The sequence below is a fragment of the Rhinolophus sinicus genome, linkage group LG12 (genome assembly GCF_036562045.2).
Source record: "Rhinolophus sinicus isolate RSC01 linkage group LG12, ASM3656204v1, whole genome shotgun sequence".
NCBI lineage: Eukaryota > Metazoa > Chordata > Mammalia > Chiroptera > Rhinolophidae > Rhinolophus > Rhinolophus sinicus.
Window position 1 is genome coordinate 17,423,893 of NC_133761.1, and position 25,425 is coordinate 17,449,317.

The following is a 25,425-nucleotide window of genomic DNA, read 5'->3' on the forward strand; positions in this document are numbered from 1 at the left end:
GACTGCAAAATAGAGGGGCTGCCAAAAAAATGTAGACACATTTTAAGAAAGGAAAACTCTATTAAAATTATAATACTCAATATATACCAATAACAACCGATGAATACAAATCATGTTTGACTTCTGCAATTACAAGAGGTGATCAAAGTGGTTTCCATCAGTGTCCAGACACTTCTGATTATGGCGAACTACTGCTTGAGCAGCGTTGACCAACGTGTCCACTTGTAGACATTTTTTTGGCACCCCCATATATGTTCCACTTATTTAGTTCTCTAGAAGGGTCTAGCCCAAGGACACCCTTATATTAACCATTGAGGGCTTGGCCACCTCTTATCTTTCTCTTGGCCAAGAGCAGCATATGGCAATGCAACTCCTCAGCTGAGATATCACCATGCTAGGGGACTCTGTCTCCTACTATTCCAGGAACCCTGTGGTCATAAATGGCAGGATGGGAGCTATGGATTCCAAAGTGCTGAAGTCAGAAGAGAACTTAGATATATGCAATCCAGCTAATTCATTTGGCAGATGAGGAAATGAGGTTTTTAGAAGTAGGTTGATACAACTGGAAAGGGACAGAGCTGAGACAATGGTCTAATTTTCCTGCTTTGTAGTCTGGTGTTCTTTCTTGAACAAGGCACCTGGTGTTGCCTGGAGTGTTGGTCCAGATTCTCCAAGAAGCAGATGCCAAGACAGGATGAAATGTGCAAGAATTTTCTTAGGAGACGTGCCTGTATTAGAGAAAATGGGGGAGGGAGCCAGAAAAGCGTGGGAGAGTTGGCAGACCATGGTGCAACTCTGACACCAAGTGAAGGAGCAAGGGAGGGAAGGTTGGGTCGAAACATAGGGGTGCTGTGCAGCCTAAAGAAGGCCTGGCAATGCTATTGGTAAGTCTTTGAACCACAGTTGGTCATCACAGAAGTAGGTTGCCCTGACACAGGAGCAGCAGGGGAAGTGTGGCCTTAGCACAGTGCAGCCATTGCTTTTACAGCCAGTCCCTTGGTCAATTATGCTCCCTGCAGCTAGAGGTCTACAAGGTGCATTCTCATGGCTGCCATACCTGGTGGTGAGCCTCTGCCCACCCTTTTATACCTGTAATGTAATGTATACTGTTTGCACCCATTTCAGTGTAGAGATAAGTAGGCAGACAGGCACATTCTTTCTGTGGAGACTGACATGGCAATTGAAGCAATCGATGTGCCCTTTGATGGAGACAGGCCCAGCCATTGAACTTGCTAGACATGGCCCTCAATGTAAACCATGGAATTGAAGCAATCACATTTCAGGTCTTTTCCACATTTGTTTGGGGGACAAGTCAACAGGATTGCTGGTTAAGCTCACTGACGTTTTCTAGAAAATTATATTAAGTGAGACCTTAGGCAAATTCCAACTACAGGCATGTGGCTAATTCCTAATCATTGGCTTTCCATATGTTTCTCTGCTTGCTCCTTTAAGTCAGGGCTGCAGGGCAGATGGGGGATGTAAACATGTGTTTTGTGCCGTGGACTCTGACCCTCACATGTGATCCACAGAGTACCTGACAAGACTCGGAGATTCAAGCTTCTTAGGGGGCTGCAAGCATTTCTCTGCTCAGTGACGACTCAGCATTCTCAGAGCCAGAAATCCTGTAGGTTGAGCACGTGTGCCCCATGACGTGGTAAGGGTCTTTGATTGGGACTGGGCCAGATGGAAAGAAACAAAGTCTGTAACAGCAGGCGCTGCCTACCTAACTCCCTGTGTTGTGTTCCCTCATGCTGGTTGCTCATATTGCCAGAAGGCGGGACTCATTTACTTTACATTCAATAAACATTTATAGCACACCGCTTCTGTGGGGCCACTGAGATGAAAAGAACATGGCTTCCATCCTCAGGTAGCTTGCAGTGTGGTGGGTGGATGGACTCCTACACAGGGAATTAAATCCAGGGTGACAGGACAACGTGAGTGGAGTGACAGCAAGATCCAGTGAGACAAGATGTGCTCCCAGAAGGCAGAGGAAAAGCATCTAACTCAGCCTGCAGGGCTCAGGAGAGACTTGCGATATCTGAGTCTTAAAAGAAAAGCAGAAGTTCACTAGTTAAGGATAGGGTTGGGAAGGCGAGAGCAGTAAATTACAAGCCATTTGTGTTGCAAGAAAAGCATTTCTCAAAGTGCGGTCCTGGGACCACTGGGGCTCTCTCAGAGCTTTTCAAGGCATTCGTGATGTCTAACTATCTCATGCATTTACAGTGGAGTTTTCCAAGTGCTATATGAAGTGTGATATTGTAACAGATTAAATACAGAAGCAGATATGAGAATCTAGCTGTCTGCTATGTAGCCAGACATTTAAGAGATTTATAAATATGTAAAACAATGCCACTCTTTTCACATTTTTTTAAGACACAGTTTTCATAGAATATGTTATTTATTTAACATGTAATGGGCTCGTTATTGTTAATTTAAAATCAGTTAATAAAATATTTAAAAATAGGTTTAAATTTCTAACAGGGTAATAAATAAATAGATATAATTCATTTAAACAATAGCTCTTTGGAATCCTCAACATTTAAAAAAAATTTTTTTATTGGGGAACAGTGTGTTTCTCCAGGGCCCATCAGCTCCAAGTCGTTGTCCTTTAATCTAGTTGTGGAGGGCGCAGCTCAGCTCTAAGTCCAGCTGCCATTTTTCATTCTTAGTTGCAGGGGGCGCAGCCATCTCATGCGGGAATTGAACCAGCGACCTTGTTGCTGAGAGCTCACACTCAACCAACTGAGCCATTGGGCCACCCTCCTCAACATTTTTTAAAAAGAGTATAAAGAGGTTACATTACATTGCAAAAGGGACTTTGTATGTATGATTAAGGATGTTAAGATGGGGAGACTATCCTGGATTATCTGAGTTGGCCCAAGCCAATCACAAACCTCCAGGATTACTTACTATTTTCCTATTTCCTGGGTTTTAAGCAGATAGTCTTCCCCCCCCCCCCCCAGAGGCTCCCCTTTCCTCAGCCTCTGCCTGATGACTTGGTACCTCTACACCCCAATCACCTGTTCTCCTCCACCAGCACTCCCACCCCCATGCAGATTCAGTCTCACTCTCCTCCATGCTCCCATAGGGGATGGTGGTGCTTCTCTGGAGAACTCATTTGGCTGTATGTAAGTAAATACGAGATAGGATGGACCAAAGTGAGTGAAAACAGGGTTGTGTTTGTTTTGTGTGCCACCCCTATAGTGTCTAGCATTGTGCCACCATATACTGATCATTTCGCTTTTGCTTAGCAACAAACCATCGCCAAAACTTAGTGGCTTAAAACAACACACCTTTTATTTAGCTTGTGGTTCTGTGGGGGTTTGGGAGGTTTGGGCAAGGGCAGACGATCTTTGCTGGGCTCTTTCAAGTATCTGTGGAGCAGGCAGGGAGACTGGTTGCTAGTTGACCTCGGATAGCATCACTGACATGTCTGGCTGTTGGCAGTCTGTAAACAGGGGTGGCTTGAATTTCCTCAGTGTGATCCTCTGTGATCTGGCCTCTGTCAGGTTGTCAGTCACATGATTCGGGTTCTGGAGCCAGGCATACTTATCGTGGAATCCCATTTGATCACTCACAAGGTTTATGAACGTAGGTCATATTGTCTCCCTGTGCCTCACTTTCCTCATCTGTGAAGTGGGTAGAATGATAGCTAAAAACACTGATGTCAAAGTCAGCCTCCGTCACTTACTATCTGGGTGAATTTAAGCATGTTATTTCACCTCTGTTTCCTCATCAAATGGTAATACTAATTAGTATTATCGCCTTTTCAGTGGCTGTAAGGATTACGTGAGTCGGTACACAGGAAGCACTTAGAACGGTGCCTGGCACTTAGCAAGCACTGCATGAATATTTGCTATTATTGTTGACATGATCACTTAGTGCCCACTGCCTAGGTCATGTGAGAAGGAATGAGATAGAAAGCATGTAAAGAGCTTGCCTGGCATGTGATGAATTTCAGCTACTAGTGCTCTTATTAGTCTAACAATAACCCCGCCCTCTTAGCATGTGAGGGGCCCTCACTCAATTCGATGTGAACTTCTCAAGGTGAAGTTTACAGGTTCAGGAGTGGGAGGGCTCTCAAACTTGCTTTGCACTTCCACACACCCACTCCCATGACTTAGTTCTCTCCAGGATCTTCTGTGAGGAATGTCGAAAGCTTTCATGCATGTAGGAGCTGCCCTTCATCCCTGATAAGAGGCATTAAGAGAGGAGTACAGCGGGCGATATTAGAGCGCGGTGGGTTTACGGAGTCGTGTTAAGGGTGTTCCGATTTCTCTGCTGTATAAAACACCCCATATAAACTATAAAATAAAATATTTACATTTTTACATACCTAGAAGTCCTGGGTGGGTAAAGTGAAGTGATTTGGTAGATTTCCAAATCCATGAGGCTTCGGGGATTATGGTTTTGCTTCACCTGATGCAAAGCAATACTTTATGGATTTCATGGAAATCACATTTTTCTGCCTAAATTATTCTTAGTTGAGGAGGGGGGGAGAATGGAGACCATATTGGCTCTGGAAAAGCTTGGATAGAGGCTCCTTGTGGTACTTTGAGTGAACAGTTGCACAAGTTTTTGATAACCGGAGCAGACGGAAAATTTATATATGTATATATAATTTATTTTTCTGTTTATACAAAAAGGAATTTTAAAGTCATGCAACTTCTAAAAATTTCTACTTGCAGCTGGTTAGTTTTCTGAGCCACCACAAAGACAGCACTAACACCCTGCCAAAGTTTAATCATAAACTGATAGCTATAACTTGGAAAGGGGGGGTGGAGGTCTGATTTAATAAGCCGACAGATAAGTCAAACACCCACAAATGGTAATTTACAGCTGCAAAGGGCAGTGTTTTAAAATCACGGTGGTGAATTATATGTTTCTGAAAAAGTAACTATGTATCTGAAAAGTTATGTTCTTTGGTCATGCTTTAGACAATATTTTTTTGGCTGAATCGCCTTACTAGGTTGTAAATAACAGTCCTTTCTACTTTATTTTCCTAGGTTAGCTAGTTGCCACTAGCTGCGGTTTCCTGGCTGTATTTGAATGGAGTTCCGTTCAGCTGCAAATGCACTGTCCTTCCTCCTCACTGTCACCTCGAGGGGACTTTGTGGGGTGTGGCTTTCAGCTGCCTGTGGGAGCTGAGTGGCTGTGGAGATCCTGCTCTCTTCTGATCCAGTTCCCCCTGTCTCTCTCCCCTACCCACTCTGTAGACCACCAGGTTAAAAGGAAAGCATGGCTATATCTTGCTGATTCATTCATGAAGTTACCAACTTTTCACTGTAGGCCTACTATGTGTAGAGGCTTATGCCAGGTGGAAAGCTGTGGCACATACCGGTGGCCACAGCCCTCCAAGGTATGCATCTACTTGGAAGAAAGGGCACCTTTGTCTCATTTACACAGAGGCGCTTCATTGGCTGGTGAAGGGCCCTGGTTAGGAGCGCTGGGGGCTCATGGGAGAATCTTTGTCTCAAGCAACATCTCCGTCTCACTGCCATTTAGCCACCAGACTTGATGGCAGTGGGATTTAGGGATTGGACTATTTTATACATTCTCTCACATTAATTTGACTAAGCAGAGGTTCTTCAATAGTAACAGCATTCACGGTGACAGCACAGCAACAAACGATGGCAGACTGTGTTTTCCAAAGCTGGCTGCAGCCACGTCTTCATCCTGCATGCTCTTCCCAGATGTGAACCTGCCATGCCTTCACCAGAATATGGAGTCTATGTCTCTACTCCCTCGAGTCCCATTAGTGCCTTGACCACAGAATACGGTGGAAGTGACACTGACACTTCTGTAGGTCTCACCTGGTCTAGCTGCCTCCACTTTCAGTCTCTTGGAGTTTGGCTGCCATGGAGTGAGACAGACTGCCCTGTGAGCACCACGTTGTGGGATATCCAAGCCACCTGGGAGGCCCTGGAGGATGAGACACCAGGTGAGAGAGAGGCAGGGGCGAGGCCAAGGGGCCCGAGAGTGAGGTGCAGCACATGCGTGAAGGAGCCATCGTGGAGAGGCGGCCCCTGGAGCCCTCAGATGACTCCCGCCCCTGCTGTCTGTCCTCTGGCTTCATCCTCACAAAAGCCCCCATGCCAGAGCTGCCCCGCAGTGGCCAGTCAAGCCACAGAAGTATGAGGGAGAAGATACTGTCATTTAAAAAACTCTAGGTTTGAGGGTGGCTGAGGGTGGCGTGCTGCGCAGCAGGGATGACCGCAACACCCTCTCCGCCTCCTGCCGCTTCCTCTGAAAACAGAACTCGGTGTTTTCGAACTAAAACCTCATTTGCTTCTTCCAACTTGATTGGTTGGAATTAAAGTGATGAAGAAAACAAACACTATAGGATGTGATGGAAGTCTCGTTGTAATAGGCTTCTGGTAAGTGGTGTCCGTGTTTTCTGACAAGCAGGTTTTTTGTTTGTATTCCTCACTTCTCATTTTAGTCCATTTCTACTTGTCCGACTCTCTGACATAAGATATGTTAGAACATCTGAGCTTCATTCATTCATTCATTCATTCATTCATTCATTCATTCATTCACTCATTCATTCATGTACTTACTGAGTTTAGTCATGGAGGTGACTGTTAGTGGGAGCCCAGGACACCTGGCTATGGCCAGGCAGGTGTCATAGAACAGGAAGCACCTTCCCTGCCCCTGTGAGACTCACCACTGGTGGGGAAGGCGTGCATAGAACTGAATGACACTGCGTGGCAATGCCACAGGAAAGGTATCTATGAAGTACTTCAGGGGAACGGAAACGTCCACCCTCCCTAACCCAGGCAACATGCCAAAGAAAACTCGGGGGGGCCTAACTGGGCTGAGTCACACCTGTGCCTGGGACACTCTCTGTGAGGAAGGAGAACTGCTTTGTGGCCCGTGAGGATGGAATATTACAGTCAATGAAGTAGCTGGCCGCAGTCACAGCCTTCTTAGCAATGCCGATCTGGTGACTGACCTACACCTTGACCAGTGGAAAGCATTCTCCTTCCCACGCCACCTGAACACCTCTAAGCTCAAGCACCAATGACATTTATGGTCTGACTTGCTTGACTTTCGTTGCCTTATATTGCTCACTAATTATTTTACATGTACCCATTTGCCCTCTGTAATGAGCCTGGAAGTTTCTTGAGGTTCTTATTCTTTTATTCCTTGTATGGGTGGTCTTGGGCATTTAGAATTCAATAATCACTTACTAGGCAATTGATGAATATGGAACTGGATTGGACAGATCACAAAAACTTAGAAATAAAGGGTTTAGATACTGAGTGAAAGTCTTGGAGATGCTTAGTCATTTGCAGAGCTCTTAGTCACATGTCACACAGGAGACTGAACACATTCTGGTTGTTAACTTATAGAATCTTTATAACTCACTAAGGTGGGTAGCATCATTCTTATTTTAAAGCTGGGGAAACGTAATCCTGGAGGGTAAATACCCTGGTCAAGATCATACAGCTAGTTAATGACACTTTATCGCCTCTTTAGAGTCCCGTGTGCCAATCAAATGAGGCTGTCTGTCAAATATAGTACAGTTTTTATGCATTTGGTCTCCCAATTTCCCCATACTTTCCAGGGGGCTTAAATTGGACAATCTCTCATTTCCAGTGCCTAACTTAGTTTGGAAGTCATATCCAAAAGTTTGGATCCAATGTGTATATTTCTTGTGGAAGCAAAAAGTGCAAACCTTTTGGCATCTGTTACTTATAGTTGCTCTGCATTAAATTACAATTTTGCATTTAAGTTTCAAAAAGTGCATTTTGGTACCAAGACTTTGATGTGGAAATGAACAAGGGTAGGAAGTAACGGATACCTTCCACATTTTTATTTAATAGAGAAAGATGTGTAAAAACATTCGACGTCAAGAGCAGTTGTCCTGGTGCTTGTTCTTAGTCGTTGGAGGAGGTTGTGGAATGCCACGCTTGCGCTGCTGTTGAAGACAGAATTTACACACACCTTACATCTAGACTGGTTAGCCTCACAATTTTACCTCAGTTACCGCCTGGTTCACATTCTCGGTCTACAGTGGTCGTAGCCGTACTTCTCTGCTGCATCTAGCCCACTTCTGGTTGGGAGAGCTGAGTAGAAACCATGGGTAATACCTGAGTAGAATCTGCAATACCATATGCCCTCATTTCTCAATCAGAGTCTTTTGGTCAGCACATCTGTCCTTATAAATCGAGTTAAAGTAACATGGGTGAGGGAAACTCAATACCAATCAATAAGAAAAAGACTAATTGGATAGAAATATGGGTAAAAGACATAAACAGGGTGTATTAGTCTGTTTGGGCTGCCATAATAAAATGCCACAGACTAGGTGGCTTAAACAATGGGAATTTACTTTGCACAGTTCAGGAGGCTAGGAAGTTCAAGATCAAGGTGCCAATAAGGTAAGTTTAATTCTGAGGCCTTGTCTCTTGGCCTGTAGATGGTCTCCATCTCTCTGTGCACTCACATGACATCTTTGTGTGAACAGGAAGAGTGATCTTTCTGCTGTCTCTTCTTATAAGTACACTAATCCTATCAGATCAAGGCCCCACCCTTTGACGTCCTTTAGCCTTAATTACTTCCTTAGAGGCCTCTTCTCAAATTCAGCTATATTGGGAGTTAGTGCTTCAGCGTATGAATTTTGGAGGGGGGTGCATAACATAGGGCATTCATAAAAAAAAATAATATATATTGTCAATAAGTATGTTATTGTTTTTTTAAAAAAGACAATAATAACTAACATTCGTTTGGAGCTTACTGTATTCCAAGAATTTCTGTAAGCACTTGATATTTATTCACTTATGAAATTCTTATAAGAACTCTGTGGTGAGGTAATTGCCATCAGTATCTCATTTGACAAAAGAGGACCCTGATGTGTAGAGAAGTTAGGCAACTTGGCCAGGGTCACACAGCTAGGAAACGGAATTCAAGCTCAAGGTCTGGCTCCTGAGCCTGTGCTCTCGACAGCTCTCTGAGACGCTCAGGCTTATTCATAGGAACAAGCTAGAATAATAATTTTTTTTTTTTTTTTTTTTTTACCATTGAATTGATAAAAATTTAAAAGCCTGATATAGCTAGTGCTGGCAGGATTGTGGGGAAAATGGCAGTTTTACATACCTTTGGTGGAAGTTGAAACTTTTGAAGGGCAATTTGACAATATCTATCAAAATTAAGTATGTGTGCATTTAGACTTTGAGCCAATAATTCTACTTCTGGGAATTTACTTTATAGAGATACTTAAAAAATTATGACAAGATAGTAATGCAAGGATATTCACTGCAGCATTGTTTGAATTAGCCAAAAACCAGGAGGAGATGTAAGTGTGAATCAATAGGGCAGAGTTTAAAGAAATTGTGATAATTTGTTTGATGGAATGTGGGCGTATGAGCACTGATACAGATTTGTCACAAACATATGCTGGTATGTTGTATTAGTTCGCTAGGGTGCCATAACAAAGTACTGCAGACTGGGTGGCTTAAACAACAGAAATTTATTTTCTCATAGTTTTGGAGGCTGGAAGTCCAAGATCAAGGTGCTGGCAGGCTTGATTTCCTCTGAGACCTCTCTCCTTGGCAGGCAGCTGGCCACATTCTTGCTGCCTTTTCACATGGTTGTCTCTGTGTACATATGTGCCCTGCTGGTCTTAATTTCCTCTTCTTATATGGACACTAGAGAGATACCAGTAGGGCCGCCCACCCTAATGATGTACCGTTCTCCAAAGTGAAATCTCGATCATTTTTAATCAGTTACCTGTTTGAAGGCCCTATCTCCAAATATAGTCACGTTCTGAGATACTGGAGATTCGGACTTCAACACATGAATTTTGGTGGATACAATTCATCCCATAACATACACGAAAAAGAAAGATGGATAACCTTGTGATTAGTATAATCTTTTATGTGTAACTTAAAAAGATACATAAATCCTGGTATATGCATTGAAAATATGTCTGTGAAGCTCTCCAAAGAACAAGTAAACAGATTTACTTTTGGGGTAAAAAACTGGAGTGTGGTTGAGGGTACACTCCTATTTTCCCTTGCTCTATTTAATATTCTAATCATGTGGAAGCATTGCTTTCTATTTTATTTTTCAAATGTCAGCAAGGGCTCCCTAAGTAGTGGGGTTATTTTAACTTTCGCCTTTAATTTTTTTTTTATTGAAACACTTTATGGATATTATTAAAATAAAACATATTTTAAAAAAGAACCAGAAAATTTAGGGGAAATGGGCAGCATGTATGTAGAGAGACTTACTGGTTAACTTTCTCTTGTTTTCAGGATGTTATATTGATGGTATTTGAAAAAAACTTTACTGTAAATTTTCATAGCCCATGGTTTCATCCCCATTTTTCTTATTTTGATTTATAAAGTTCTCTTGAAGGTTAAACCTGTGTAGGTAAGTGTTGTGCCTTCACTTCACTGGAAATAGTCCAAACAGAAAACAGGACTGACTATCTACCTTCCATTGGTCTGCTTTAGGGATTAAACATAGCAAATTATTAATCACTGCCCACCTTCTGTTACCAGCAGGCTCCTGGGTCACCTTCTCAGATCATCAGTGTGTTCATTAAATGTCAAAGAATTTTAACATTTGTTCAAAGCAAATGTAATTAGGAGGGAAATCTACCGCAAAGGAGGAACGATGTACCGTTCTCCAAAGTGAAATCTTGATCATTTTTACATCATTTGCTGCTGGGTACTGACGTGCTATTAGTTCCCTCTCATAGCAGAGACATTTGAATTGAAATATTTTAGCAGTTTTGTCCCACAGGAAAGGAGAGGGGAGGAAATTACATTTATTGAGGGCCTACTGTATACCGAATGCCTTACATATATTCTCTCATTTTACCTTCACAGCCACCCTAGGAACTGAGTATTATTATTTCCTATTTACCGATGAGGAAACAGAATCAGAGAGGTTGGAACAATTTCAAAGCCTAGCAGCTGGGGCCTGGGCAGAACCAGGCTCCATTTCCAGGTCTTCGGATGTGGGGGCACAGATTCATCCCAGCCTCTCTCTACCAGTAAATAGTTCACAAACAAGGACACTGCAGGGCCCTCGGCTACCAGGCTTGGTGCATGGTGAAGCTGAACAGGATGGCAGGCCCAAGGCCTATGTTTTCCTTGGACACAGGCCAATGGAAGAATCCTCACTCACCCCAAGGGAGACACTGGTTAGAACCCAGGGCGGTGCTGCAGGAGGGGTGTCTGCTAATCTTTTCCTTTTACAAAGCAGGAAAAGGAGGCTCAGAGAGGTTAAGTGAGTTTTACTCTTATTTCTTACCCTTTCTTCTTTCGTTTTTCTTTTCGTAGATTTAAGGAACAAAGGAGCCAGCTCTGCAATGCAGGGAGTTGGTTTGTAGTGGCGTCTCTGTGGGCTACTTGGCCATATTCTCTTTCATCAGTCGACTGCCTAGATATACTTTGTACCATCTTGTGTTTTTCTTTCGTGGTTTCATTAAGAAATGAGACTTTTAAAATCCTCGTTTTGTATGGTATATATTCTCATGGTAAAACATTAAAAATATACAGAAACGTAAAACAGAAAATGAAATTCGATGTAATTTCTCATTCCAGAAATAAAAGTTTGGGTATCACCTTCCAAATATTTTATTATGATATAAGTGAAATCTACCCCATACTGAAGCCTGTGGCAAAAGGAAAAAAATCAACAATTCTGATTTTTTTCTTTGTTTGAAATTTTGATATTTTCTCCATCCTGGATTTTTTTTTTGCATTACTTTGATTTTCAGAAAATTACATTGCAATATTATTATTTATCTTGATTACTGAACTTTTTGGCACCCCTCTTAATTTTGTACCTGAGGTGAATTCTGTTGTTTTGTCTTATTCATCTCACCCTACTCCTGGCCCATTATTATTAAAACCACTTTTTTTTTTTTGGTCTTGTTCTACAAAATAAAAAAATCATATTATGATAAGAAGAGTTTACATACCTACAGCACTTACTATGTAGCTCTATAGAATCTTTTTGCTTTACACGTGTTAACTCAATTCTCATAATAGCCTGATGAAGTAGGTACTGTTTATATTGTTTCCATTTTGCAGATGGAAAAACTGAGGCCTAGAGAGTTAAAGTGTCCAAGGCCACACAGTCAGTAAGTGGCTGAGCTGGGGTTTGACTCATGTAGTGGGGTTCCTATGGTGTCTGCCCTAACTTAACATGTAATTCACTCTCTCTGTGCATTATGTCCTGTCAACTACATTTTTTTTGGTTTTTGTTATAAGCAACTTTCAATTTCAATATGAAAGACTCTACCCCATCTTTGGATCCCCAATATAAATGGAACTAGCAGAAAAAACCCCAACCCCAGACCTCTCTCAACAGCACCTGACAATCCCTTTAGCCAGTAGCATCCCTCTGCCCCTGCCCCACTTCTTTTAAGTGGACTTTTGACCATCGTGGTGACTGTGGCTTTTCCTCTTTTGTGCCAACACTCTTATTTTGAAGATAATCGACTCGAGCCAGCAATCTGGCTGCTGTGTATGCAGAGCAAGCCACCTTTTCACGAGCTCAGGAAAACATTTGGAGCACAGATTGCAAAGCACCTGAATTTGAAATGTTTATTTCTTGGCTGGCTTTTATTTTCTTCCAACTATCAAAGGAACTCTGGCTGAAGTTGACGCATTAATCACTTGTCTAATTTCATTTCTTAAAACCTAGTTATTTTTAAATGATAAGTAACATGATTTACCGCCCTTTGTGATTTAGAAACCTGTTCAAAATGCAGAGTGGTGTCTGCTTCTTTGTTGGCATAGTCTTGAGATGCTTTTCCTTTTGCTTTTTGTGATAATTAAATGCTTATGGTTCTTTCAGCTAAAATGCATGTTCGTTATTGATATAGTTCGTGCACTCTGAACCATTTAATTTAAGTATTGGTTATTGCTAGTAAAATGCAGTATGGTTGGCATCCCTAGATTAATGGGCTAAGAAGAATACCCTGACCCATTCTGATTATTTTGCAATGTGCTTCCTTTCCATTTGTGGGTAATCAGCAAATCCTGCTAACTACAAGGTTACCAATTCAATCCCTAGATGGCTCAGTTCCGTGATCAGAGTCCGCTCTCTGATTTTGTGATATGAAACACTGATCGCAAAGGGTGTGTGTGTTCCCTTCAAATATTTTATCACTTATGGTCTGAGTAGATAACAGACCAGGCAGGGTCAGTTCCCTTTAAGCACCAGGCGTGTAAGAACAGTCTGAGTGGTCTGTGTGTATCAGCATGTGAGGGTGGTTAGAATGGAGGTGGTGGGTAAGTTAGGTGGTGTTATGGACTGAATTATGTCACCCCCAAATTCTATGTTAAAGTTCTAACCCATGGCACATCAGAAAGTGACTGTATTTGGAGATAGGGTCTTTAAAGAGGTAAACAAATTAAAATGAGGAGACCATGACTGGTGCCCTTGTAAGAAGAGATCAGGACAGCGACACACACAAAGGGAACCTGTGTGAAGACACACGGAGCACACAGCCATCTACAAGCCAAAGGGAAGGGCCTCAGCAGAAACCAACCTTGCCAACCTCTTGATCTTAGATTTCTAGCCTCCAGAATTGTGAGAAAACTAATTGCTCTTGTCTAAGCCACCCAGTTTGTGGTACTTCATTACGGCAGCCGTAGGGATCTAATTCAGGGGGACAGTGGGTAAAACAGGTTGGACTTCTGAAATGAGTTCCATACATTTTTGGTAAGCTGGTCAAGTTAAAGAGCTCATTATTTTTACTGTCCCTGTAATTTACCTACCTGTAAATAGATTTCCTGTTCTTGAATTGTGTGATTCCTGCATGTTATGAAGAAGTAGATTTTGTAGCATGAATGGACAAAGTGTACTAAGTGGTTGGAAAATCCAATGAGTCACCTCTGAGGAACGGGCAGTGGGGGATTAAGGAGTGAAAGTATCCTTCTAAAGCTGTTGCTGACAGAGAGGTCACCACGCCCCTTTGAGTGGAAAGGGAAGAGAACCTTTGCTCTCATACAACAAGCATTGTGCTATGAGATTTACATACATGGTCTCCTTTCATTTTTATCACAAACTTGCATGATGCATTATATTACCCCTATTTTATAGATGACAAAACTGAGGGAGAATATACGATTATAAGAACTGTGACACCAATAGGTCTGCCTGTATCCACGGCCATACCATGATGCCTCTAATTTCTTTTTCTTAATGTTACTGCTTTGGTCCCTCTCATGGCGAGTTTTATGTGCCAGCTTGGTTAGGTGATAAGTGCCTAGTTGTTTAGTCAAATGCCAGTCTAGAAGTTGCTGTGAAGGTAATTTTTTCAGATGTGATTAACATTTATAATCAGTAGATTTGAGTAAAATAGATTGCCCTCTATTTATTGGGTGAACCTCAACCAATCTGTTGAAGGCCTTAGAGCAAAGATTGAGGTTTTCCTAAGAAGGATAAATTCTGCCTCAAGACTGTAACAGAAACACGCTTGAGTTTCCAGCCTGCTGGTTTGCTTAGCAGCTTTCAGACTCAAGACTGCAACATCAACTCTTACCTGAATTTCTTGCTTGCTGGCCTGCCCTACAGATTTTGGACTTGCCAGCCTTCACAATTATGTGAGCCACTCCTTAAATCAATGTTTCTCTCTCTCTCTCTCTCTCTCTCTCTCTCTCTCTCTCTCTCTCTCTCTCTCTCTGTCTGTCTCTCCTATTGCCTCAGGAGAACCCTGAGTTATACAGTCTTTAATTAAACTTGAGTCTTCAGCTTAGAAGGTAGGAAGTCTCACTGTTGCATTAGAGTAAGTTAGCTGCTATAACAAACAATCCCCAAATCTCAGTGGGTTGACACAATAAAAATTTTATTTCCCCCATGTAATGATCCAACACAGTCTTGGCAGGTTGGCCTTCTCCATGGTGGTTAGGGAACCAGGCTTCTACCCAGCAGCTCTGCCATCTTCCAGGGATCATGTGGTTAATCCTGGATCTTCTGAATCTGACTGGGAGAGGAGGGAAGTGAGTGTGGCAGCTCACACGGGGTTGTTAGAGGTCAGGTCTGCAGACAGCTCACACTTTCTCCTATATTGTTCAGAGCTCTGCTGCATGGCTGCTCCTAGAAGGGACACTGGGACATGTAGTCTTCCTGGGAGAGCCCTGAAAGGAGAGGAGAAACATATATATGGGAGAGCACTGACTTTCTCTGTCACAATCTTACAACTGTCAACATGGCTGCAGAAATGATAAAGAGAGTGATAGGGAAAAAAATCAACAGAATTAATGCAGGTTGTTTTTAAATGTGAACACAAAAGATTTCTATATGTCTATTATTTTTTAAAAGTTAATCTGTGGATTTATAATTTTAATGTAGAGATATGCAATTTCAATCAATCCTATAGGATTCTTGCCCTGGAATTTACCAAAATTTTCAAAAAAAAAAATTCATTCGGAAAAATAATAGAGTAGGCAACCAGAGACATCTTTGAACAAGAAGAGAGGTTAGGGTGAGAAATATGTTTCCACCAGACATTAGACAAGCTTGTAAAATAACATATTGCAACTGAGATACTATTTAACACTCACTAGTAATGGCCAGTGCTGGTGACATTCTAGAAAATGTATATGCTCATACTCTGTTGGGGGCATTTTCACTCGGTACAACTCTTTCAGAAAACAGTGTATCTCTATCTCTTTATATATCTATCTATGTATCTATGTATCATCTATCTATCTATCTATCTATCTATCTATCTATCTATCTATCTATCTATCTATCTATCTGGAGCCATAAAGTATTCCTAGTCTTTGATGAAGACATATTGATATGATAGGATTTTATTTCAAGGAAAGATTTCATCTTTAAAAGCTATATATAAGGATATATTCATTGCATTATTAGTTTTAATAGGGAAAAAATAGTGCTAAGTTTATAAATCCCTAGTAATTATCTTTAATTAGAGTCCTCCTCTTTTTATAAATACCCAGTGTGTCACCAGCCACTGGTAGAGTAAGAACTGAAAAATAGAATTTTGCTTTAAATTGACGAGGAAAAGCTGAGGCAGAGCATGGCTGTAATTGAATGTCTGCTCACCACTGTGGAATCATACCGTCTTTGTAGATTTAAACATAAGTTTCTTTTTCTCTTTCTAGTCTGGAAAGCCCACTATGGTCATTATTAAGACAATTTTCCTAACTCTAAAAAACCTCAGTGCTGCTTGCCTTTGGTGATTCTCTTGGGGGAGCAGAAAAAAAAAAGAAAAAGATTAAATTAAAACCCAGCCTCATTGATGTTTGCCACTGGCAAACAGAGGTTCTCCAGGAAGGAAACCAGGTGAGGATTTGATAAAGCCATGCCGTGACTTGTGTTTGTGCAGAAGGCTCTGACAGGGAAAGAATGGTCTGGCTTTGTAAGTCAGGACATCTTTGTTGGTTTACCCTTTGTCCTAAGATGTGTGAGGTGGAATGTTTGGGCCCCTTTGCTGGGAACATAAAGAGACTCTGACCCTATTCTCCCCTTGTCATTTCTTGATTGAGCAGAAGCTGCTGTGCAGGAGGGAGAGGAGGAGGCTTCCGAGTGCATTTGGACAGCCCTTTGCTGGTAGGATGTTGAAGGTCATAAATCCGCTGTGTGGTGCTAGGTGAGCAAAAGGGGCAGTGGGTGGGAGGGACTGCCCACCTGAGATCCTTCTCTTGCTGATGAAGGCACGTCCTCTCTGGTGGGGCCTGTCTTCTTCTCAGCCCTCTCCTGAGCTACCACATTAACTCCGAAGGTTCTTTGTGGAATCAACCCAAGAGCCTGCCTCTCTAATAATGTAGTTTTTAAAAGGTCTCTCTGTATAAGACACAAGTGGGAACAGATTTACCAAGAGAAATGGCAACAGAGACAGAAACATAACAGCAAACACAATAATTACAGGATTGCCAAAGACACAATAACAACTCTTTCCCAATGCCTCCCACTGTCCTGGCTGGACTCCCTGATTCATGAGCCCCGAGGCCTCTGCCCATGACTGCGGTCCCTGCGCTAAGTGCCGGGCCTGGTCCTCGGAGGTTCCAGGGCCTTGCCTGAAGTCCTGGGCACGCACCCCCACCGTGGTGGTGGGAGCTTTAAATAAACACAGCCAAAGGGAAGAGAGAGGGAAATAAGAGGCCTGTGTTTTCACACGGCACACAGCAAGGCTCCTTGTGACTCCAGCACAGGGAGCTCCCCTTCCAGCGGTCCCAAACATGTTCTCTTCCAAGAAAGTACTTTACAAATGATACCTTGGACAACAGGAACCGCTCTGAGTCACCAACCACACAGTGAGCTGGAGGTTTGGGAAAGTCCCTTGGTGTTGGGTCAAGGCAGGCGGCAACTGGGAGGCTGGGACATGGTGTTCCTGTGGTCTCCAGGTGTGATCCAGATGCTGGCTTTCTCTCCTCTTCTCAAGAGAGTCTTGGCGTGGGCTGTGGTCTTGGCTGCCCAGCCAGTCCAAGGTCTGTGTGGATTTCTTAGCTTTACCAGGTTAGCTGGAGATTCCTTGTTCTCTTCCTTCTTCTTTCCCATCTGTGATCTCTCTCTCTCCCTCCCTTTCTCTCTCTCTCTCTCTCTCTCTCTCTCCCTCTCTCTCTCTCTCTCTCTCCTCCCTCCCTCCCCCCATCTTACTTTTAATTTACTGAGCATTTACTATGCACATAATACTGTGTTGGACATTCAGGAGGCTGCACAGAAGTAAAAAGCCCATGCTTTCATTTTTCAAGGAGCTGAGAGCCTGGTGTTGGAGATTCCAAACTGGACTAGGAGTAAAGAGTCCTTTATTCCAGAACTTGCCTGTCACCGATCAGTGATGCAACCTGGGGCAAATCACGGAACGTTTTTTGAGTTTAATTTTCCCATCTGTAAAACAGGGGGTTATGCAGGGTTATCCCATTCTTTCCTGAACTCTGTTGAATTTTTATGGTATCAGATAAGTAGTCGGTTTATTTGGTGAGGAAAGATGGCATTACAGGGTTCTCAGAGGAAGCTTTGTGGAAGAGATGGGATTTGAGGGAAGTCCCAAAGGATGCATAGGGAATATTAGCAAAGAGAAAACAACACACAAATTCAAGACACTGGAGGCATCTGGGAGAAGGAAGTTATGAGGAAGCTCTGGGTTAGGATGAGTGCAAGAGGAATTGAAAAAAAGGCGCAGATGAAGCAAGTATTGTGAAAAATAGATCTTGGATATTGGGAGAAATGAGCAAGAAAAACCACGTAGTTTCTTGTTTTTTAATTTTAAGCACAAACAATCTTAATAATGGTAGTATCACTGATAGAAGTAGAGATAATAAAGGGAGTGGGTGTAATGAGGGAGACGCTGAGTTAAGTTTCAGATGTGTTAACTGTGAGATGGGAATATGACATCTGTTGGAAATTTCCAGTGTGTATAACCACCGCTTAGGAGAACTGTGATGAATGACCTTCAAAGACTGGGTTGCTGCTTGGGTAGAGGTTCATGCTGAAGTGATGAGAATGGACGAGAGCTTTGATCAAATGTGAGGAAAAGGAAGAGCAGAGAGTTAAGCAATGCAGTTTGGGGACTACCCACCATTCAAGGAGAAGTTAATGAAGGAGATAGAGGAATAATAGAGACTGCAGGAGAATGAGGAGGGAACTTGTTTCCAGGCCGGTGGGGAAGCTATCTAGTAGTTCTAAACAATGAAGGGGACCTGAGAAAATGCTGTTTGGGATGGCAAACAGATGGTCATTATCGCACTTTCTTGATTTCGTTATTAGTTCTGTCTTTTACGGAAATGTCTGATGGGACACTTAGGGAAGTTTGGTGGAATTAATTTCTCTAAGGGTCTTTTTGCCTGTTCATTTATTTTGAAGAGAAAACCTGGAGGAAATTGAGTTGAAGTGTGGAAAACCTTTATTTTAAAATACTATCACCAGATTTGTAGTTAATTTAGTGTAATGACTACTTGATTTTTTAAAACACTTGTATCTAAGGTGCGTTTGAAACATGTAAAGCATCTTAACTTTTGGGGAGAGGCCATGTCACAGGCCACTTTGTGTATCTCAATAAAGCAGGGTCCTTGTCCCCAGAAAAATACAAACTTAGGTGCAGATTCCCCAAAAGTCCCTATGAGGCCATGTCCCCAAGTGAAGACCTCTCAAACGGGTTCCAGGTCCCTACATTATGTGACATCTCTTCCCATTTTTCTTTGTAAAGTAAAGACAATACTTTGTACCGTGGAGATTAAATTAGTGAACTCAAAATGCTCAGAACAAAACCCAACCCAGTGAGCACTCAACAGTTATTCTCAATTATGGTTACAATTGTTACATTATTCGATGACATTTTCTCAACCTAATGACTGTTTTCTGGACAAAGCTTCCTTTTCCTAAAGTATTCACTCACTCGTTCACTCCCTCACTCGGTCATTCTCTCATTCAACTAGTCATGCAGTCCTTCGCACACTCACTCATTTCTTCTTTCTCACTTTCTATCAATTTGTTCTAGAATCTCAGGAATCCAAGAAAATCGAGGCTGCAATCCTCATCTTCAAGAAGCTCTCAACCCAGACATAGAAACAGAAACTTAGTTTCCCCTAAAGGTTTTGAACTTTCAAGTAAGAAAAAGCCAAGGAAGGAAACAAGTTTGGAGCAATAGGCAGTGTTTCTGTTGGTGAGATTTTTAGAAGACGATCATAGTCATATATGACATGCGTTGAGATCTTATGTGTTTGGAATCCACTAATTTGGAGTTGATGAGAGTGGAATTAAATCTTAGTGAGACTGAATTGTAGCATCACTTCCTACCGTTCTTAAAAATCGGGATTATTAAGCAAAGCAATAATACAAAGAACCAAGGGTACTCTCTGTTAGATACTCTGGTAAGACTCTGGTTTTACCTCTATTCGCAGCATCCTGAAGCTATTGCCATCATTTGCTTACATTAGATGTGAGCTACTGGAGTGCAGGGAATCTATCTCATTCATTTCAGTGCCTAATACTGACTAATTGGATACATGATTCTGTTTAAAGGGGCAAAAACTTTCCCATTCATTCTTCAGGCCATTGTAACAGAACGCATTTACGTAGAACTCATTAAGGCAAACTCACCGATGAGGATTATGTGTTTCTTATGATGTCTATATGGCAAACACCTTGTTGATCTCTGATTTGTACTGTTCTAGAAAGTATTAAAGTAACTTTAAACATATTGAATAATTTAGAAGTTTCACTAACTCAGAATGACCTTACCCATCACATTAAATTGGCGTGATGTTAATAAGCTCTTTTAGAAAGCTTTCGTCTTAGAAGGAAAATGGAAGAAAAGTCTAAGGAATCATTTACCTTCGGTGTCTTTGGGGTTAAAAAGAGGCTACATTAAACATTTTTTTAAAATTAAAATTCCTTTGAAATAGTTTTAGTTACCACTTGAGCACTATTACGTATTTTTTACATTAGGGCTGAACAAGCTTCTGAAAGTCAGACTGGGATTTGCTCCTGAACAATATGAAGGGAAAAACAGATGTTTTCTTCATGATGGTATCTGGGTTTATTGGGAAAATGTACAATGAGTTAAAACATTTTTCATAAGAACTAAGGGCAAGGTGCCCCATTTTATTGAATAAGGGAGAATATGGGACAAAACCCAAACTTCTTGGTCTGGCTTTTAAGGACAACCAGTATCCAAGTGCAACCTACTTTTCTAGTCTGTCTTTCCATGTCCGCCTAATTGTACCCTCCCATTTACTCAGATACATCGATTTACATTTCCCCAAGCCCAGGAGCTTTCAGCCTATTACCTCATCCTCTAACAGCCCACTGAATTCCTCCCCCAACCCCCGGATTTAACATTCAGATAAAAATCTTAACATTCTCTGGGAAATATTCTTATTCCTCTCTAGGTCCCATTTGGAAATTATTCCCCCACCCACACTTCTTTTTAAATTACTAGTTATTGAGTGACTGCTCCAGGCCTGTCACTGTGCTAAGTGCTCTACAGGCATTAGCATAACAACCCTGTAAGGTAGGTGACATTATTAGCTCCATTTACAGGTAGAGAAACAGGTTTTGAATGGCTAATTAATTTTCTCAAGATCATAGAGCAAGGGAATGACGGGGAGAGGGGGGGTTGGGGGCAGGGGGGGTTGGGTTTAAACCCATTTGCAGCTGATCCCCAAACTTGCATTCTCACCCACTGTAACATTCTGTTCCCCCTGAACTCCCCTCAGCTCGCTTTTATTTCACTCCTTTATTACTGAAATAGAGTTCCTTTTGATTTAAAAAGTTTTTTTTAGTATTTTTAGTGTTTCTCCTGAACTTTTCTCTTATTGTCAATTGGACCGTGAAGTCTTGGAGGACAAAGATCATATCTTCTTTTTAGTACCATGTTTCCCCAAAAATAAGACCTAGCCAGACAATCAGCTCTAATGCGTCTTTTGGAGCAAAAATTAATATAGGACCTGGTATTGTATTAATTGTATTATATTATGTTATGTTATGTTATGTTATGTTATGTTATGTTATATTATATTATATTAAAGACCCAATCTTATATTATAGTAAAATAAGACCAGGTCTTATATTAATTTTTGCTCCAAAAGACGCATTAGAGCTGATTGTCTGGCTAGGTTGTATTTTCGGGGAACCACGGTATTTCCCTTCGGTTTTGAGCACTGTATCTCTCTCATAATTGATGCTTGGTAAGTACTTCTTGAAGAAGTAACAGTAAAATGAAATGATTAGAGTCACATGGATTTCCCAAATCTTGAAGGTCAGAATTAGCCCACAATTTAGGTTTTCCATCCTCACAGAGTGTTATGGACTGAATATTTGAGTCTCACATTAAAGCCCTAATCCCCAATGTGATGGCATTTAGAGATGAGGCCTTTGGGAAGTGATTAGGGTTAGATGAGATCATGAGCGTGGGACCCTCATGATGGGATTAGTGGCCTTGTAAGAAGAGGAAGAAAGAAGAGAGAAGAGAGAAGAGAGAGAGAGAGAGAGAGAGAGAGAGAGAGAGATTTCATTGCCATGTGAGGACACAGTGAGAAGGGAGCTGTGTGTAAGCCAAGCAGAGAGCTCTCACTAGGAACCCAATTGGTGGGCACTTTGGCCTTGGACTTTTAGCCTCCAGAACTGTGAGAAAACACATGTCTGTTGTTTAAGCCACTCAATCTATGGTATTTTGTTATACTAGCCCTGGCAGACTGAGATACAGTGATATATTAGAAATGAGAGGTCCTTAGAACATTTGTGGCATGTTGGGATGAATGGAAAACACTAAAAGGGGCACCTCGAGAGAGAGTGGCTTGTGGAAACCTCACTGTATGCCTGGCTCCTATAAAGTGGCCTTGTGAGCCGTCCAACCATGGTGTTGCATCCAGAAAAAGTACAAATTTGATATCTAACTCTGATGAGGACAATCTTTACTTCAGTCTCAAATAATCAAAAAGGACACCACAGGACATTCTCTTCACCCATGAAATTCTTCCCAAGTCCTACTGATCAGAGCGTGGCAGCCTTTCTAAACACCTGACTCCAGGCTCACGCTGAGTCTCCCTGGGTCTTCTTGCTCCCCTCTCTTCTCCCAGTGCAGTCTGTCCTCAGGTGGGTACCTGAATACTGCTAGCCTAGTGTGTGAACACATCTTCCTGAGAAGACAGAAGTGCATTGGAGGTGGGGAAGGTACTCATAGTTGTAGCAGAGTGAGATTATTCTAGAACTTCTGGTAAAAGCAGTTCAGGAAGATTTGAGAGGCAACTTGGTGTTCAGGCTCTCCAATGAGTTGAAGATCACTTGAGCACCCTGTAGTGGCTTTGAAAAAACAATGTGAGCCACCAAAGTGTCTACATGGTATATTGGGGTGGCAAGGATGAGAAGGGACAGTAGAGTCATTGCAGGACTTTCAACATTACTGTGATGACACCTAACCCTATTGAGCACTTATTAGGTACTGTTCCTGGTTTATCTGTACCATCTCATTTGATTCCTTCAATAAACTTCTGACATAGGCACTTTGAAGAACTCCCGTTTCACAGATGAAGAAATTGAGGCAGGGAGAGGATAAATCAAGTGCTCAAGGTTATGGACGATAAATGGAAGAACCAGGAATTAAGCCCACATAGATTAGTTCTGAAGTGTGTGCTTTTAATCACTCCTTTGTACAGCTTCTGGTAGGGGGAACAGTCTAGACTCTCCCCTCCGATGAGGGTCCAAAGTAGAAGAGTTGCCAGTCACTGCTGGTTCACTATTTTCTAAGGGTACCTATTTTGGAAGCAGCAATTACTGAGTCTCAATATACACTTGATACTTCCTTGATTTCAAAGTGCATTTAGATAGGAGATAGACTGATATTTCTGAATGAGGGGAAAGACCAAGGGAAGATAGCAAGGCAAAAATGAAAACGCATTCCTAACAACAATCCTTATAGACCTCGGATGGGTTAGGTTATAGAACAATGACAAACCACCCCTCAATCCCAGTAGCGTAATAGTATTCTCATGCTACATGTGCAGTACAGGCCAGCAGGGTGCTCTGCGAGTACTCATGGCTTCAGCATGACAGAGCTCCATCTCAATAAGTACTTGCAACATCACTGCAATAGGGGAAGACAAAGCGGTGACTCTTGCACCAGCACTTAACGTGTTCACCGGGAAGTGACTTAAGTCACTTTCTTTGACATTTCACTGGAAAAAGCAAATCCTATGTCCAAGCCTCATTTCAAGGGGTGGGTGAAAGAAAAGTGTCATCATACCATCTTTCTGGAGAGAGAACCAGAAATAGTTGAGGAGCAACACCCAAACTACCCCAGTGCCTGGACAGGCTGAAGCATTCAGCACTGGGATGGTGATGAATGTCCCATGATACAGTTTGCAGACACAGTGGAGAGACTCAAATGGAACTACCACATTTTTCCCCCCTCATTGGTCACTCATTCCAGTGCGTGAAGACAGAGAATGTACTGAGAAGATGCCCAGAGAAAACATCATCATTTAAAAATATTATTATATAAAAAAAGTATTTCCTACTCATCTGATTATGCGAACTAAGAGCAATTATGTGGTTGCAAGTTGTCATAGGAAACAAACTCTCCTTGTGTTTCTGTCCAGGCTTCATGGCATTTTCATCTCCCAAAAAGTCTACATGTAAGAACTCTTACTCAAAATCCACAGTTCATAAAATTTTATCAAGTGCCAACAATAAACCCAATTTACTTGTTTCCTTTTAAGTATCCTTTTGTGTTGTGTTGTGTTTTTTTTCTCTTCAAAGTTTAAGTTAAGAACCCTCTCTAGGTTGATGAGAAAGCTTTTATTTTCCCATTTGATTAATGAGTGCTTTTTCAATTTTCTTTTGAATTGGAAACAAAGTTACTTTAGACAGATTCTGATGCTTCCTGGCTTGTCATGAAAGTAGGAAGTTAGTAGATTTTAATTCATTCTCTTCTCCTGTTCTCATCGCCTTTCCTGTCCTTGCCTCAAGTATCCCACCTCTCTTCTCTCTCTCCTCGCCCTTCCTCTCCTATTCCCTCGTTCCCTTACATCACTCCCTTTCTATCTTCTATGTATTTTACCAGCTCCACATGCCCGCTGTTGACCAACTCTTACCCATGGCTAAGGTCAATGCCTAATATCATTCCCTTGGGGAAACCTCCCTGTCCCTTCATGCCAGTTTGTGTTTCTGGAATGAACATCTATAGTGTCAAGGATTCTCTCTTTAGAGCTCTTATAAAAATGCATTTCTATGATTATTCGTGGAGTTGTTTGTTCAATGTCTTTCTCCCTAACAAAACTGCAAGCTGCGTGAAAGCAGGTGCCAGGATTCTCATGTTCATTACTGTGGTTGGAGATCCTAACATAACACCTGAGCCATGACAGGTGCTCAGTAACTGTTGGGATGCCTAGTTAGTTAGCAATGCTATTACCATGTTCCCCCCAAAATAAGACCTAGCCGGACAATCGGCTCTAATGCGTCTTTTGGCACAAAAATTAATATAGTAAATTTAATAAAATAATATAAATATAGTAAAATAAGACCGGGTCTTATAAACTATAATGTAATATAATAAAAATATAATATAATATAATATAATATAATATAATATAATATAATATAATATAATATAATATAATATAATATAATATAATATAATATAATATAATGTAATACCCAGTCTTATTTTACTATAAAACCCAGTCTAATATAATATAACATAATATAATATAATACCGGGTCTTATATTAATTTTTGCTCCAAAAGACGCATTGGAGCTGATTGTCCCGCTAGGTCTTATTTTTGGGGAAACATGGTAGCTTTCCCCATATTTATGTTTGGGTGACTTGGTAGCTTTTTGGGGGGGTTGAAAGGTGCAGACCAACTCAGGTGGGTCTGAACTGACAGCAGAGAACCCTTGTAAAAATGAGAAAAACAGTGACAAAAATACCTGCTCAACACCATCTCGTTTTGTGTTGTTTTGTAGCTAGTGGCCAAGTGACATTTTAG